Genomic DNA, 18,259 nt, shown 5'->3' with positions numbered 1-18,259 from the left:
CGTGTGCCTTTCGGATTAGCGGGCGTAGAGAGGAGACAGAACGGCAGGGTGGCCTCTTGCGACGATTATCCCGAGGCTGGGGCCGAGCCCCGAGGCTCGTCGAAATAAGCACGTCGATAAATATCCCTCGTATCTCTGTTCGGGGCGCGGGATGTCGGGCTATAAAAACCGAATCACGCTTCCTCTTCGGTCTGCCTCGAAGGCAATTGCAAGCACGCCGTGCAAAGCGGCGTCGCGTAACGTCGCGACGGGAACGCGTACGGTCTCTTCGTTTTCTTCCACGAGAAATTGCCGTGTACGCCGGCCGTGCTTGCTTTTATCACGGTTTAAGCCGCGGAAATGGTGGAGGATCGGGGGTGCTCTTTGTTCGAGATCCGTAGAACGGAAAACAGCTTCCACGGTGGAAATCGTAGCACGAGAAGAGAAAGAAGATACGTTCCGTTTCTGGCGGACGGTTAATCGTGGAAACCTCGAACGAAAGCCTCTCCTCTGCCTCGAACGACAACCCTAATCCGTACATAGGAGAGAAACTAGCCAACACGATAGGCAAAGTCGCGGAGAACTGAATCCCCAACGATTCGTCTCGTCTCCGGCTGCTTTCCATCCGTTAATCCATCCTCCTCGCGAGTAACCGCGGAAACAATAACCGCTGGTATCGGTTACGAGAAACGATATCCCAGGGACCGACGGGTAAATCCTACTTGAAATTGTGTCCCGTTCTCCTGTCGACCACGTTCCAGGCATGTTGGCCCGTCTGCCAACAACGTATATGCTTTTTGCGAAAGACGAGCTCAGGTGGTTCGGGAGAGCACGCTAGAAAGCTACGTTTTTTAAAAGCTCGTCCTACAGCTCGTGATGTAGCTGACGCTGGCACCCACCTCTTAACGAGTCTCCTCCGCCGCCTTGTTGGCTCACTCTTTTTTCACACAGAGAGAGCAGAGGAATTTTATGGGATTTCGGTGCTCCATCAAAACCGCGGAGAAACGTGCTAGAGCCGACGTGCTTGGCGTTAAGAAGAAACAAGGGGATTAAACGCGTTACCAACGTGGGATACAAAGATCGGAAATCTTGGGATGTATCTTCACCTAAAGGGAAAGGAATATGAAAAATAAAAAAGTATCTACTTTCTTCGTCAATTCTTCGAAATTTCAAGATCTTTATATCAATTCAATTAAAATACAATGAAACAACGTTACATCCGCGGAAGATGTTAGTCCGTCGTGTGGAACGTGTGTCCAGGGGGTGTGTTTGCGATAGAAAGAATAAACGGGTATCTTCACCTAAAGGAAAAGGTAGGTATATGACTTTCTTCGTGAAATTTCAAGATCTTTATATCAATTCAATTAAAATACAATGAAACAACGTTACATCCGCGGAAGATGTTAGTCCGTCGTGTGGAACGTGTGTCCAGGGGGTGTGTTTGCGATAGAACGGGTTGCTGTTTCCAGTATTCTCGCAGGTTGGCCATCGGTGTCGAACTGAATCAGCATTCCGTAAGCACTAAATACCGCTAATATCGCGCATGTGCCTCGTACACCTTGATGGATGAGAATTCACCTCCTGGTTTATTGCCGTCTCTCTCTCTCTCTCTCTCTGTCAGTAGTATGCTCGATCGTTCCATTGCCCTCTCGCTCCACATTTATCCCTTCCAAGCGTGCCGTCGCGTCGCTTACACACCGCAGAGCGAGGTTACGCGTGGAAATTGCGTAAACGAGGGAGCGGGTTAACGCGAACTCGCGAGTTGGTCGCGCGACGAACCGCGAGTATTGCTGCGAGTCGCGCGTATAATTGATTCGCCACGATTAAACAGAACAAACCGCGTGGCTCTTTTAATAGCTGGCCCAGAAAGTTTCTTCGATTTACGATCGTTATACATATTTTATGCATTCTACTTCTGATCCTCGTGCCCGTAAATAGTTTTACCCGTTTCAACGTAAATACCGGTGTTTGCAAGTTTCATTCGCTTTTGGGCAAGAGGAAATTCGAAAATTGTTCTTTAACTTTGACAGTGAATCTTTAGAATCTGTCCGGAACAATTTGCAGAGGTTTAATGCAAAACTGATTTAGGAAGTCGATTTAAGTCGAGTTGGCGATGAGGATGTTAAAGATAAACCAAGTCTGTTGGATTCTTTGTAAAAGATTCAGCGCGCGCGATGGAACCATACGGAAAGGTATACAGAACAGGAAGATGGATACCGCGACGAGCTCACGGAAGATCAGAAACGCTAGAGGGCCTTCGTCCTTGCTCTGCTCCTTCTTCGGTATAAAAATGAGCCAATATGAGATCGTTTGTTAACTTGCCATGAAAAATAGATCACTTATGTAAATAAAAAGCGAGCGCGGTGTAGGTTATCACCTAGGGAACCAGCTCTATCAACGTCCGAATCGAAGCGTTATCGCGAGGAAATATTTCTTTCTACTTTCCTAAGAATTTTTATTTCATTACGACATGTACAATGGAAAGTAATCAAGAGGCAAAGAAATCCTATCGTCGGTGTTGCAACTCGCGTGAACACCGCTCGCAAACTTTCTCATCTTGGTGGTCTCTAATCAAGAAGTAGGTAGTTTAATAACGGTAACAAATGTATCGTGGTTAGCCAAGGACTTTATGAAAATACGAGCGTGGTTGCGCAGGCTGTTATCGGCGAACGCGTCGTTTATCATTGTAAAAACCGAGCGGAGATTTTCACGAACCGTGTTAGTTTTCGCATCGGAGCCGATCCTGAAGACCAAGTCAGACATCAGGGTGGCGCATCTCTCGTGCACGAGTGCGAGAAGGGGTACGGGAGTGTTACAAGCCGCGAGGAAACGAGGGTCGTGTTCAAAACTACAAGGGTGCCGCGTTTTTTCTTTCCTTCTCTCATTCAACCGTGTCGTTCCTTCACTTTTATGCCGGTCTCGTACACTTGGAATTCGCAATCGTCGTGGCCGCGCGGCTCGACACCGACAACGAGTAGCAAGCATCGTTCACATCGGCATCGCTATCGCCTCGTATCACCCTTCTCCTCGTTTTCTACCCTCTTTCATCCAGCCTACTCGTGATTCCTCGGTTGCGACGTGGGGAAAAGAGGGATAGGCCGACGAGGCAGCCGCGAGTCTTCAAAATCCCTCGCGGCCTAGCGGGTTCTTTGTGTCGTCGGTTACCCGGGCAACGTCCGTTTAGGTTTGCTCAGGATTAAATATGTAGTTTCGAATTAGACGAGCACAACGAAAGCCGAAGCTGGGCAGGCCAGACGGAGTCTTAGACGAGCTAGCCGCGAAGCCAGGGCCCTCCGCGACATCAAAGAGACAAAGCTGACCGGAAGTCTGCCGTGCTATCCCTTCACGGTCTTTCGCCCTTAAATAACCGTCGTCGCTCGGGGAGGAGAGTTTCGGCTAGGAAGACGATCGAAGATCGCCGGTGAATCACGCGAGTCGATTTGGCGCCGTTTCTGCTGTCGAATTGAACCGAGCCAAGCAGGACGGGCAGGGTTCGCGAACAAAGCGGTGGGCGTTTTGCTAGCTACCGAACCGAAGAAATACGAGCGTCATTAACTCGCGGAGCCACGAAACTTTTCCCTCTCCGTGTGTTTTTTTTCATCGCGAAGGGAATCTCTCGATTCTTAAACTTCTTAAGCCTATTATCAATCGCGAGTGCGCTCGTCGAATCGCAGGGCAGACCGGTTAAATATTTTTTTTAAATTACAAATTTTTACCAATGTCGCCTATTTAAGCTCGCGTCCAGATAGCTATCGAAGAAAATTGAAATAAATCGCGGATTAACGGGGTCGGTTATTAAGCGAAGCAGGTATTAGCGTGCGTGACCAAGGCTCACTCGGTCCCGTCATCCGGTTCCCGTCTAACGCGTCCCCTTCAACAACGACACCGCGTTCACCGGGGCTCGACGACGCGACGCGAGGCGACGCGACGCGCCGACACGTAGACGCGAAATCGTGCGCGTCACGCGCGCCGCCTTTCTTCCAGCACCCGCTAATTTTTTTTCCCCCCCATTTCTTTTTTTCGCCACTCTAACCCGCCCATTTCTTGGCTAGATCTTTATCGTCGCTCGCTCGACAACCTGACCGATCGTTAAAGTTCATCGTGGCTCGTAAGAACGCTCGCCTTTCCTAGATGGTGACCGCGTTTCTTCTGTTCCTGGTTAACCCACCGATGCCGGAAGCCAGGTCAATTGCAACCCAGACCTCTGACATTCGAGTTTTGAAGGGAAAAAACTTTGAATAATTATAACGAGAAAGTTTCACCGCGCTTTCTCTATGGGTACCTAGAATTCGTCCGGAAAATCGGCGACGCACGGTATTCAAATTGAATCTGTCTTGAAACGCGCAATATTGTAATACGTTATAACAATGTTACCAGGTTCGCGCGAGTTTAACGTTGTTAAATAGCCGACAGCCTTAAACTGGAGAAGAACGACGTCGTTCCGGTTGCCTGGTTTCAAGAAGATCTCGTTTCGCGGCTCACGGCCACTGTCAGGGACGCGTGCATCGCGTTGCCGGTGGAAAGGAAGGAAAATAGGAACGGCGATGGGGAAAATGTAGGGTGGAGGCGTGTACTGGTGTAGGTTACGGGGGTGGAGAGGAAAGAGCGTCTCTAATCCGACGGTATCAACGGGCCAGCTATTCCGAGTCAGCTTCCGTGGCAAGTAATAACGCCGGTGTAACGGCATCGCTATCGTTGTTCCTGGGGTGAGTTATGGGGCTCCATGGTGCGGTGTACCCCGTACGTGTCATCGAGCCATCCTCCTAATTATGTGAAACGAACCGCGCCGTTGCGTCACACGGCACGCTAATGGGAAACGATAATTTACGAGGATGGTCAGGATATTTTTTATTTTTCTTCTTCTTATTCTTCTGGGTTCGCTCTAACGCTTGTTCGTTTGCCGCGTAAAATCAGAACGGAAGGAACTGGCGTCGCGAGGCTATCGTCGAATCGGTGATTCCGGGTCGATTTTGCCGTTGTTATGCCGTATACAGTATATAAAGCAAAATTTCAGATACAACGTGCGTTTGTGATGGTACATTGACTTGTCAATAATTTGTAAGCGAAATCTAACACGGTCGTTCGTTAAAGGGATGGGAAAGGGGGATGTTAGGCAGGCGAGACACCCTTGAGAATATAGCGTGTTTAGCCCGTTCTTAGAGGCTGCTCAACGGCGAACACCGTTAACAAATTTTAATGATAAATCGAGCGGGAGGATCCCAAGGCTTGGCTACAAACGACATGAATCTTCTATGAAAAGGCAATAGGTGAGCCAGTACGTGAATATCTCATCGCTTGACGCTTGCTAATATTCAGGGATATCCTGTTATTATGGCAAGATTACGTGCCCTGAAATGCTCAGTAACGTTCCAATAAATGTGTCAGCGAGATTAATACGGAATTCTCGGTCCCATCGGAGCCGACTTCAACGTTTAAACGTAACGATTCTCTCTAACTATTAAATTGTTGGATATCGAATAATCCGACAGGGTTTCACGGTACACAAGTATTCGTCGAGTAACAAAGAAATTGAAGGATAAAGTTTTCGAGCGACGAGATACTCTAATAACAGAGGATTCGATAGAAGTCTCGTGCTAACCTCGAAGGAAATCGAGTCCATCTTTGAACCGGACAAGGAAGTCCGTTTATTCGCTGGAACGATGGCGTTCGACAATCGAGGTCCGCGTTCTAATTCCTTAGCGACCCGTTTCCATATCGATGAGCCACACGCGGCAACCGCCGAAATTGCTTTCGGCCCGACGTATTCGAAATTGTTCGACGATAGGTAAACGGTAGACTCGACGTTTTCATCCATCCATCTATATCCATCGTATCATCTTTGCCCTCCATCGTTTTTCCTCTGTACCCTGTATTTTATTCCTCTATTTTTTTTCTCTCTCTCTTTTTTTTTTTTCATTTTCTGTTAGTTCATCGTTTTCGTCGCGGCGAAAAACGCGTCAACGTCAGTCTGGCCCGGTAACGAAATTCGATCGAGCGGATCGACCACCGTGATCGGCTCGCGTGATTCCCGACGATGTACCGTCGGCCTTTCCGCGTCATTGACGTCGCTGAAACGACGATATTTTACCAGGATAAATTACAACGGCCGCATCGAAAATTCTGGCCAAATATCGGGCCGAAACGTCGCGTTACTCTTCCTTTCGAATTATCATTCGCGCGGTGTATCTTGTTTCTTCCGTTCGGTTCGATTATCGTTCGTCACTCGATTTCGAACGGTTCCGAGCGTAACGGCCGACGATTAGGAATCCGGCCAGAAAGGAATTCCTCGAAGGTACCAGCCGGAGGGTCCCGTTCGAATAGAATCCAGGCCGATAAAGGTGGCGAACGGTGAACATAAATCGAACGATCAGTGCCTTTGTGGATAGCGCGAGAAACTTTAGGGCCAATCTCGATGGCTCGCTGCTACGGCAGGACGAACGATCCTGCTCTTTTCACGAGTCCGTTTCTATTCTCTCCTTTAAAGACTTACTGGGGGACTCCTCTTCGCAGCAAGTAACTATTCCTTCGAGCACGCCCACCGTTAGCGGACGACCATTGCAACGGAGCAACGGGAGTCGCGAATAAATCTGCTCGACCAGCGCTGCCACCTTCCCGAAGAAAAGGGGGATGATTCGTGGCCGTGTCGTGGACTCCATCGAAACTACTTTTTCCTCTCTCGCCGTTGTACACGCGAGTGTACGCGAGCTTTGAATAAATACAGGTTAACTCGGCTACCTTATTTCACTTGCAAACTACAATTTGTTACATGAGAAAATATCTCGTGTAATAGTTGCGCGGGAGAGACGTACGTTGCAATTCACGGTTAAAAAAAGAATAATCCTTGTGCTCGCAATTTAAAGAGAACGCTCTGTATAAACGAAACTGGGGAGGGGAAAAAAGGGAGGAAAAACATCGTAGGGAAACGAGAAAGTAGAATGGCCGTCCGAGGAACGGATCGAAAGGTTGCACCCTCGAGTTGACCAGCAACGACTCGTTTCCAGAGCACAGTTATCGATCGTTTCTATTTTCTGATCGCAAAAGTGTCACGGACAGAAGCCGCGGCTTTTACCTTTCTTCGCGTCGAAACGAAGCGACGACTTTGTTTTCGCGTCCCTTAACGAGACGTTGAACGTGAGGGTAAGGGAAAGGAAGGGTAAGGTTCGTTGAACGGGGACGAAGGGTGGCTTGTTTCGTTCGGGATTGATACTCGACCAATTAATCTTATCGTTAATTAATTTGAACGAAGCTTATTCATGCGGTGGCCGGAATGGAAGATGGAAATCGATCGAAATCGGCTGCGTTTTCGAACAGGATCGAACATGTGTTCTGGCTATTCGTAGCTAAGGTTGTCGTTGTTGTTGTTGTTGTTGTTGTTGTTCGTAAAATCAGTGTGTCGCAGCGGGAGAGACACGGAATTACGGTGTAAGCTCGTATAGGGTCGTCACGCGATAATACTGGGAACCGCATTAATGTCGGGGCTGCCGGTAATTCCCATTTAATAATCACAGGTCGTATGTTAACCCATCGTATCCGGTAGTCGGACCTAATTACGCCCCGTCCGACCGTGTCTATGCCAATAAACGTTCACGAGTCTCGCGGGCTTTGCTCAAATATGCTGGTGGATAATATTTTCATTAACCATCTCGCGTCATCGAATTAATCGAACCGGGGTTACTCGTGCGTGATGGGTGTGCACCAGGTGGCCCATCAGCCTCGACCCAGATTCATTCTGGATAAAGGAATCAAATCGCGCCAAGATCTTCCCGCTACCTTTGCCCTTTCATCCCGGTAAAAGATGAAGAATAAAAAGAAGAAAAAAAAGAAAGGAAAATTGAAGCACCTCCGCGAACCAAGACACTTTCAACAACGACATTCCGTGTTTCCAAGTACGCGTTCCTTTAGCCGGTTGCTCGCGTATCTCTATTTATATTTGTATCGCGTTTCTATTTGTTCCGCGCTTTCCTTTTCCTTATTTCCCTTGCGGATCGTGGTCGACGGCGAACGACATGCATCGTTTTATTCCACTCGTATCTTCGCCTCGAGTTCTTTGCGAAGGTTAAAGACCTCGACCGGTGACGAGCAAGCATCTTCGCGACAAGGAAGATGATCCTCTGAACCGCGTCGAGCAGGAACTTTCAACCGTCTGACTACGATTTTTATAATGTTTTATAGTCTCGTTAAACGTCTTCGATGTCGTGAAAATGAACTCTGTAATTGTTTCATGAAAAATTCGAAAGAGAATTCGAAAGAGAACGGATTCCTTGCGAGAGAAAAAGGATCCAGGTGGAAATTATAATCGTCGATTCGGGGATCCTCGAACGAGAACTCGAGACCGATTCTCTTCTTTCTTCGAGAGAAAAAAGGGGTCGAATTTTCGTCGAGAGATAATCACCAGAACGATTTCCCTGGGATGAAAAAGATTCGAGGCTTATCGACGTTCGCAATCTGACCCGACGCGTTCCACCCCCTTCCTTCTCGCTCTATTTTTCCGAACGAACGGAATTAACTACGACGAGCTAGTTTTTTTTTCTCCTTCACGATATCGGCGCTCGATTAAACAGTAATTAGCGATGATTTAATGACACGCGTCCGAATGAATCTGATCGAGATGCGTTATTAACACGGACGATAAAATCTATCCATGAATTATTTGTCAAATTACGTATTCCGTTAACGAGGTCAAAACGTCCAAACGTAGAACGAGTTTGGTTTAAAGATGAACAAAGTTATCCCGGTATTTAACGACAGCTACATTTACCATTAATTCGTTGTTTAATTTAAATCGACGATTTTACGAACCAAATTTAACCTCGGGTAGTTTTGAACGAACGAAAATTCGGTCGTCGCTTTCATTTTTGACGACACGTTCGATCGCGACGAAGGGGGTCGTCGACAGAAATCTTATTTTGCCTCACGGAAGATCACACTTTCATAGGGGCCTATCATTTCCGCACAAAGAGAATAAATAGCCCGGCCGAGAACGAGGAGGGAAAGAAGAGAAAAAGCAATGAATCGGCTTTTGAATAGAAATTACGAATCCCCCGAAGCAACGCTCGGCCGAGCTACGATGAACGGAACGAGCTTATAATCCGTCCTAATGGCACACGAGAACGTACGATTGTATTTTATTCATCGTGGGGTCGCGTGGTCGATCCGATTCAGCGTAGCAAACGACACGGGGGTCGATATTAAGCAACAGCGGGAGGGGGAGGGTGAGAAGACAGCGGAGAAGGAGGAGGTCGTAGAAAAGGGGAGAGAAGGCAATCTCGTTGGTAATTGTCCGTAAACGGGCGCAAAGATTGTGGCCAATTTCTGATCGTCCGTGCATGCGAAAAGCAGTGCGGCCTCCTTCTTTCTTTCTTTCTTTTTTTTTTTTTCTTTCCTTCTACCCTCTCGATGTTATATTCCCAGGTCGTGTTGGCTGTGGTTGCTTGCTTACAGATATTGTCTCTATTTCGATTGCTCGTTTTCCAGGGCCAGAAGGAGCTCGCAGACACGAGGCGGGAGAAGATCGTGGGGACACGTATACGTTGTTTCGCTCGAATAGATGCCGTTTCCGCGGCACTCAGGTAAGCACGTAGAGGAGAGGATCTGGAGCGGGGCCAAGCTCGCTTGAGAAGCAGTCTGCGTACGAAAACTGGATGGATGAAGCCGGGAGGAAGGAAGAAGAGAACAACTGGTAGGAGTTGAACGCGATGAACAGTTGAAATTCTACAGATAAGAGAGAAGAACGACGTTAGTTTAGCTAGGAATTGAGTAGGAAACAGAGAAGAAAAAAGAAAATAAAGGAACGACGGAGGGGCTCTGTTTCGTTTAGGACCTAGCTAGTCCCCTATCTCAAACACCAGGTACTTAGAGTCACGTTAAAAGGTAAGAATCCAGGTCTCCTATGTCCATTTCCAACTACCATAACTCGTGGATCCCAAGATCTCGCTATAAATTCCTCCTGCCGAGGGCGGCAGCGCGGAATGGGAAATGTACGGTCAAAGTTTATCGATCGATGGACGTCGCGGTTATTACGCGATAATTCCCCTAAAAAATACCGTGTCCTCGTTGAAGATACTTAACGAAGAAACTAGGAAAGCGAAGCGGGGGAGGAAAAGCTGACAGTGTAGCCGATCGAAAGGGATTTCAGAGCCGCTCACGGGGATCGGCTGGCGAAAGATTCTCTCTGCTCTTTAGCCGGCTTTGGCGAAACTTTTCCGCGATCCTCGAACCGAAGAACGAGCTGCGAAGCTGGAGCCAGGCTGAAATCCAAGATAGAAGAGGTGGAAAGGTGCGAACGGGAATATATAGGAAGAGAGTAAACGCGGGAAGGTAGACGTCGAAGAGACGCAGGCGCATGGTCGCGCCTACGAGACGGTGCTTCCACGGATCCAGCTATCGATTCGGCTGTCTTACAGGTCCTCTCGAGGCTCGATGAATAAAAATGACATGCTAACGAGCGTGGTTCAGCCAGCTGAAACTAACTCCTGGTAACGCGTCGAGAAACGTTCTAAGCGGAGCGACGCGGCGCGTTTCGACGTTCCTGGACACAGAGAGACGGGCTTTGGATAACAGTCTGTGAAACAGGAACGAAGGGAACCGACGAGGGGAAAACAGGGACCAAGGAGAACCGAAACAGCAACTCGAGTTGTTCCTTCGAATCAACGGTGCGATTAATATTCGAGCGATCGTTCGAGTAGAAACGACGGATTCTGACGGTGGAGAACAGAGGGGACCAGAGGCAACACTTCTTACACTAGAACGAATAGTTCGCCCTTTCTTCCTGGTACCTACGCGGTTTACTACCGCGCCAGATATTCCGCAAACTCTAAAGCATCTGCTCCCTGTAATCGTAACTACGTGCCGTTGCACGCGTTTCGCGACAAATTAGGGTACCGAGTTTCAGAGTAGTCGTCGGTGAATCCAGTTTCGATACGCGAGTTACACTTCGTGGGATTCGGAAGAATTAAATCCTATCAAATTTCGGAACATGTTCGAAACTATCTTATCAAATATACTTACGTTCTATCAGGAACTATAGCGGAGATAGGAGAGACAATGGAAAGCCATAGGTACTCGTATCGTTATCGAGTATCGACGTGGGAGTTGATTAGCAGTGGGTTCTCGTTAAATATCGTGTCGTCGGTATGAAAACATGGGATAGGTTACGTGCAGCCATGCAGTTACCCTCGTGTGTGTGTGTTTCAATGTATAGGTGAACCCTTCTACGTACTTATTACGTCCTCACCGATAAATTGACTCGATGACTGGATAACTAATGAATGCACGGTACGGTGAAATTATGAAAAATTGAAAGAAAATTTGCGGCTACCGAGAGGCAAATATTGATATAAAGTATCGTAAACGGTATATGAATTTCTTGTTCCCGATAAACAGGCTCGTCGTTGTCCGAGAAAATCTCCGCCACTTGTTAATCGTAGCTTATCACAATTTTTGGAAATCCTATGAATAACACCGACTCGAAGCTGAATTTACTGTTCGCAAATAACAGTGTATTCATTTCCGGAAATTGCTGTGCCAATTATTCGAACGATGAAATAATTGTTCGTTGTTTTTATTATTTTCCCGGAAAATATTTGATAAAATGTTTGCAATAACGGCGCTCGTTTGCAACCCAATTTTAACCCTTTGCTCGCGGCAGAATTGGACGCATAGCTTTGTTGATATGAGTAACGTGGTTACGGTCTGCTGCTCCTGCTTCAGCACGAAGTAATATTGTTTAGACGAGAGGAATGCATATAAATATTAACTTGGAAACGTAATCATTTCGCGTATATTTTTATCGTCAACCTGACGTTTCCTCGTTTCACGGGATTAAGTACTTTCCAAAGAACTTAATGTTTTCAACGCAAGAGTTTCAGGATGTGTTTCTGTCGAACAGCTGATCCCTGAAAAGAAACGTAGCCGGTAAAGGGACAACAGTCACGCGATCCTCGTCGAAAGATTAGGAGCTCGAGGCCTTCCGGCACGGCTCGCTTCTCCTTACACGTGGAATACTGAATTTTTTATTTTTTCTTCCTTTTTTTCCTCCCCGGTACTTTTCCAATTATCCTGGACAGAGGCAGGTCCGCGTCGCTCGTTTTCCCGTTCTCATTTCACCGAGCGTCCTTTCGCGTCTCGGTCGTACGCGTCGCGAAATGAAAAAAGGTCGTTGAAGAGAGCCGGCGGCGGCAGATCGCGACGCCGGCCTCGAGTTTTGATTAAAACTAAACGGCGAATAAAAATTCCGCGACCAACCGAGCTCGGCGTGAAAACCGCTTCCGTTGAACGAGAATACATTTCCGGGATCGATCGACGCCGAAAGAGAAAGACAAAGCTGACCGATGTTTTTTCTCGGTGAAATTTTCGAAACGACCGGGCCGAAATAAAGGGATGAAACACCGTTCGGCTAGGAGGAAAAAAAAATAGCCTCGCGTTCGGTGTTCGCGAACGAAGGAAGTATAAAGTTCGTCTGGAATCGAAAATCGATGTTCAGACGATGCTTTCGCTAAGTGCCATTCGGGGTATCGTCGCTTCTTCCTTCGAGCGGCGTCGAAGAAAGCGGCGAGGGAAAAAAAGTCCGTGAAGAAATTTCACCGCGCCAATAATTTCTAACCCGGCCCCCGTTATCCACCTGCTGACCCGTGGTGTCGCAGCAAATGGGCCAATTTTCCATCCCGCTCTACGGCTTACGGCTATTGTCGGGATGTTGACGATTCGAATCGCGCTCGGATCGATACAGACTTAAAGATCGATTCAGCTTCGAGACGTTAAATAGCCCAATATCGAACCGCAGTCGATACTCGTAAAGGTTTACCCTCGTTTTTCCCTTGTGCATAACACAGCCGAAGAAGGGGATCATTATCACCCCTCGTTGCATCAGGTTCCGCAACTCAATTTCTTTCAAAACCACCGAAATTCCGTGCCTATCCACGTGTTCGGACGACTGTCGCCGCCATGTGCGGTTGCTTCACCGTCCCTAGACCCTCGAGAGCCTAATGAAGATAAGAATGGAGGAGCAAAGGTCTCAGGGCGTCGTTTCCCCAATTCATTGGGGTCACTTCGCGTCAGCGTCGAAGAGAAGAGATCAATATTGTATCACGACAGTGGAAGATTTTATTGCACAACTGCCAAGATTTTTGTTCACGAGACTGGAAATTCTGATGGTAGCAGGGGAAAAAGTTGATGGGAAGGAGTTAAATTTTTCATTCGTTCTAAAAGAAGATGACAGCTAAGAAGCAGCTTCTTCTTAGCCGCGGAATTAACGAGGAGATGAAGAAGCCGTACAAGTTTGGAATGCAGGGAAGGGCGAGCGGTGGAAAAACCGCAAACAATAAGAAAGCAACGGGAGAAGTTGACAAAGATAGTTGCCATAATACGCGACGAAACAACGCAACAGATAAATTTGATCGTGAACAGAGAAGAAAGATATTTCGTTGGATATACCGAACGATATTACGATAACAATTATACCGTGATCGTTGGAACAAGAAAATGCCCGTTTGCGTGAAACACGCGAAGTTAAACCGCACAGCCCTATCGAGGGGACAAAGTGGCTTGCAAAAATCTTGATTCGATCGATAACTTTAATTATGAGTTATTTCGTGCTGTCAAGGAACCGCGTTACCCACAGATGATTAAACTGATAAAACGTTGATTATAGGAAAATTATGGAGCAAAGTTTCTTCAACATCTGTTGCGTATCATCAACGGGTACGAGAGTTGCGCAACGGCGTTACTTCCTGATCACTCATCGTAATTAATACAAGAAGCCTCGACCGACCAGCGATACTTCAACTGCATCATACGAACAGTCTCATTCATGTTTGATCAAGCTATATATCCGAGTATCCATCAGGTAAGCCGTTCGAGTAATTCTCTACCGTTAGTTACGATCCGAAGAAGCGACTGCAAAGCCTTCGGTTTTGTCGGACTGACGGAAAGAGACTTACGTTGGTAAGGTAAAAGTGGAGAGGGGAAGAGAAAAATACAGAAGACAGAGGTCGGCCTCGTTCGGGCAAGGTTCAACGGACTCCGCGTGTCGGATCTAACGACGACGAGGAGGCCAGCAGCCGAACACTGCGGCCCGCTACTCCACGCTACTCGTTTCGCCAGCATCTTTTTCCGACGCGTCTCCTTCTCTCTCTTCTTTTTCTTTGCCCTTTCGAGTAGAGGAGAAGCAACCAACCAACGAACCGGTCGAGCACGCTCGTCGTCGCTAAATGGCCAACGTAAAATGGAGGATACTCTCGCGACGAGTCTCTTCTCTTCGAAGACGAATTTCCTTCTTCCAGGGAAAGAGTTGAAAAAGCGCAAAAACGATGCGTGCGGACACAGTCGCGCTCGTTAGAATACGTTTCTCACGTGACAGGGCTCGCCAAACTTTTTGAGAAACGGACTGGAATGAAATTTTTAAAATACGGGGTCAAACGAAGAATATTAATTTACACTGCATGTGTTTTTATTGGAATTTAGGTATATAAAATGTACCAAATGGTAAATCATAAAATTTTGTAAAATTAATGCTTCTTTATATAAAATATTTATAAACAAAAGTTGGGGTTCGAATGAAAATGTTTGGAGGGCTGTTGTTTGGTGACCGCTGTTTTAAGCGATGATTTTTTATGCCACTTGAAAATTTACTTTTAATCAGAATCGGACGTGTACAGGCTTCCCTGCACGTGCTGTTCTCGCAGGCAAGAAGCTAACCAACGAACGAGCTTAGCTCGTAAATAACGTACCGGCTGGCAAGGCCGCGTTTTCGCTTCGGCTAAGCACGGCGTTGCTTCTTGCGGAACGTTTCGTCGGAAAGATCGACGTCGTCGCGAGGTCACGAGGAGTAACCGGCAAGAAGAGCGTCCGCGTTTTGCCTGTAAGTTTCTTCGAAACCGAACGAGACGGAAGTAGCCGGTTGTCCTCGTTTCTAGCTGTGCCGGCGTCTGCTTCCGGTTTCCCCTCTGACTGGTACAGCCGTTTCGACGAGCCAGAGGGCGGTTTTTCTTCGGTCGGGTAACCGCGTGGCAAGCAGTCGACGACAAGCGGAAGCGTTTAGCGAGCCATTAAAGTCAGCTGGCCATTACGATAATCGAGCGAATCGATTTATATACGGCCCGTGACGGGCTCGAGGTCGACCAGCCGATAAATCGATCGACCTATCCCGCCGGCGGAAGAAAGACGAGATCTAAGATCGAGGGGAAAGAACCACCTTCCTTTTTACCCTCTACTGTCGAGCTACCATACACGGGACGTAAAGTTACAAGTGCAGTCACGAGACTCTTCACCCTCTTTGCTATTGTAGTTAAATATTTCTCTTAAAAGATATTGCGTAGTAGAGAGGTGATTATTAATCAACAAATATTGATCTAGATAATCAAACTTTAAGTAACAATAAATAGTTATAAACGTTATTGAAATAATTAATAAAAAATCACGCAATGTTATTTGCGTACTGTTAGGGATTTATTTTCAGTTATTTTAACAAAAATATTTAATATGAAAAATAAAATACAACTCTTCACTTACGGTCCTCTCGCACTTAATTAATTTCGTCTTCGAACGATCACACATACCTGCCGTAGCTTTTATTGAATAGGTAGACGAGATAAGAATACTTAGTTGGGCTGAAAGAAAAATACAATCAGTGAGACTGTAGTTCGGCAATGGAGGGTTAAAACTCATCGTCAAACTGGGAAGAAGGTAAGGTAGCTGCAGGTACGATAAAGATCCAACGGCACTTCGGGCCGGCTTTTCAATAAAACGCGAAACTCACGGCCGAGTTTTCGCGCTTATTCCATCGAAAGACGGTTCCTTTGGAACTCTGCTCGGCTCCCTCCAACCCCTCCGCTCATCCTGGTACTCGAACGAAGAAGCGATAAAACTCGGAAGCGACCGAGACCCTGAACGGATGAACGAGGGGTTGAATCGCGTCGAGCCGAACCGATAAGCCGGTAGATAAACGATAGCGTGTCGCGCTTGGACGCGCGAACTCGCGCAAACACACCTGTCGTCCGGCACGCGTCCCTCCGAACGACCGTTAACGTTCTACGAAACCCGGCTACCAGTGCCACTGGGAAAACCGTTGCCTCGATTAAACTGCCCGCTTCTCTTCTACGCCCGCCGAGCGGAACGAGACGGAACGAACCGAAGGCGAAAGCGCCTCCCCTTTAAACTTTGCCTTTTATTTCTTCGATTTATTTCCATTTAATATTTAACATTTTTCTTTATATTAAATTATAGTGTCGGTCTTCGAACTCCAAGAGTCGGATGGAAACATTTCCTATAGTCAGGATGGAGAATTAACCGCTCCAAAAGGGAATTGAAGAGCAAACAAGGGTGAGACGAGATCGAAAGGCAACGAGGCGGAAGGAAAGTCGAAAGGTGTGTATTTTTGAAATTTACACCTGCGAGTCGCTGGTAAGGAGATCCAAGGCTAGGTGTTCAATTAGGGAAAAAGTGGGAAATGTTCTCCTTTAAATCGGACCTTGCAATTAGAACGGGAAATCTGGCAAGCAATTACATAGCGAACGCGCAAACTTGGTTTCTGTATACATATAGTTACCCTCTCCCCGAGAACGATCGTGTTTACCGAGGAACCGTACAGGCAGGGACCGAGGTTTACCTCTTTGATACCCGATTCCGTCTTGTTTCGTCTTCGCTCCTCTAAAATGTCGAGGTCTCTTCGAGATACTCGAGGGAGAGACGGCGTTCTTGTCGCTGTTTCCTTCAAACGGTAGACGAAGACGCACTCGAAACGAGTCACCAGCAGCTGCGCCTCTTCCGTCCTTCAACCGATACTCGACTTCTCCTGTTCCCCTAGGCTTCCGTCACTTTTCGTCTTAAGGTGCGTCTACGTTGCTGTTTGCTACCAGTTTCCGGAAAGTATACGTAATCGTTAACTTAGATTCCGCTATTACTCGTAACGTCGTTGAAATCATCTTCCATTGAACCGGCATCAAACCCTCGGCTGGTTGTCTCGATTCGGAAACGCATAGAAATCGAAGAAAACCAGTCGATAAAACGATGACTGGTGGATAGGCACCTTAACGCTGCTATTCCCCTTCGCGAAATCACCGTTTTGTCAAGCTTTCCTTTGCTCCGTATTTCCCAGAGGTGGCCGAACACTCTGTCAGTTCCTCGCTTCGAGAGGCCGTAGTCCCGTAGATCGCAATCGGTCTGGTCGGGCAATCGCGACGTCCGGTAGACTCCCACACGCGACCTCGTCCCTTACCCGATCCTCCTGAAACGCGAGAGAAACGCTTTTATTCCGAGGTGCTGGTACGGGCCGTGCGAACGGAAGTCTTGGTCACGGCTCGTCGAGTCTCCTTCGCTTCGCTCTCGACCGTTGCGTTGCGACGATTCTCGACTCGTACGAGGCCACCTGCGAGCAAGACCCAAGTCCTAGCCCCTGTCTTAACCTATAACCGCTAGGTCCTCTTATACTACGGTGAAGAACCCCTCCCTTCATTTTTCCTCCTCGACTATAAGTTGCGCCCGAGTGTACCTGTACGCTCTTGGTTGTATCCACTCTGTTAGAGTAACTCGCCGCCGATGGAACCGCAACGACGAAGCATATCGCGTGGGAATTCCGCGGCGACGTAGGAGCACGGTGGTTGCGGTGGTTCCAGATTAGTCGGTCTCGAAGTACGCTCGTATACAGCGCGTCGGGGGCTAACAAATTCTCTCGCGCGTTTCCGGGAGCTTATTAAGCCGACGAGCCGAATCTTCGGGGCCGCAGCGAGCACTTAACCCAAGGCGCGTACTATCGGGCCGCAACCTCAAAGAGCTTTCACGACTCGCCTCCTTGCTTTCCCGCTCTGTTAACGATACCATCCCCTATCGTCCGCGACTCCTTAACGACCACCACGCGTCTAACCTCACGGGAGACGAAGCCGGCTACATTTATCGCGATAAACGTTACACACCACCCTCCTGGCCATCTTACAAAAGGATTACGAGAGTCCTCGTTCCATCGTTCTCCCGTTCTACCCTTCCAACCAGCATCCCTCGGATCGCTATCTCTCCTCCGATTTCTGTAACGGAAAACGATCCTCGTCGAACGCCTGGCTCGGACAAATTCGACACAGGATTTTTATCAACGGCGATAAGCGACATTCGGGGTAGGTCCATGGATCTTTCGATTGAAACAGGAGGTGCAGCTGTTTCTACGGCGGGGTCGACTCGCGCGGCGAACGGGAAAGATAGGCGCCGCTCCAACGTAATATCGACGATCAGTCGGCACCGTCAGCTCTTTTCTCCGGTAATTTCCTTTGGCCGAAGAATTATCCGGGAGTATTGG

The 18,259-nt window shown here is 47.8% G+C and overlaps 1 protein-coding gene and 1 long non-coding RNA gene across 2 annotated transcripts in view; both read left to right on the top strand.

The window, feature by feature from the left end:
- LOC114872099 overlaps window positions 1–15,259 on the top strand; it is a 34,123-nt gene extending 18,864 nt beyond the window's left edge. The window contains exon 5 of the long non-coding RNA XR_006829292.1: window positions 9,454–15,259. This is a non-coding gene — a long non-coding RNA (uncharacterized LOC114872099). The remainder of the gene's footprint in view (window positions 1–9,453) is intronic.
- A 959-nt stretch (window positions 15,260–16,218) lies between these two features.
- LOC114871842 (hemicentin-1) overlaps window positions 16,219–18,259 on the top strand; it is a 43,229-nt gene continuing 41,188 nt past the window's right edge. The window contains exon 1 of the mRNA XM_029178351.2: window positions 16,219–16,341. The gene's annotated coding sequence lies outside the window, so the exon portion shown is untranslated. The remainder of the gene's footprint in view (window positions 16,342–18,259) is intronic.

This window comes from Osmia bicornis, chromosome 3 (assembly GCF_907164935.1).
Source record: "Osmia bicornis bicornis chromosome 3, iOsmBic2.1, whole genome shotgun sequence".
Lineage (NCBI taxonomy): Eukaryota > Metazoa > Arthropoda > Insecta > Hymenoptera > Megachilidae > Osmia > Osmia bicornis.
This window is presented reverse-complemented; position numbering and strand designations above follow the sequence as displayed.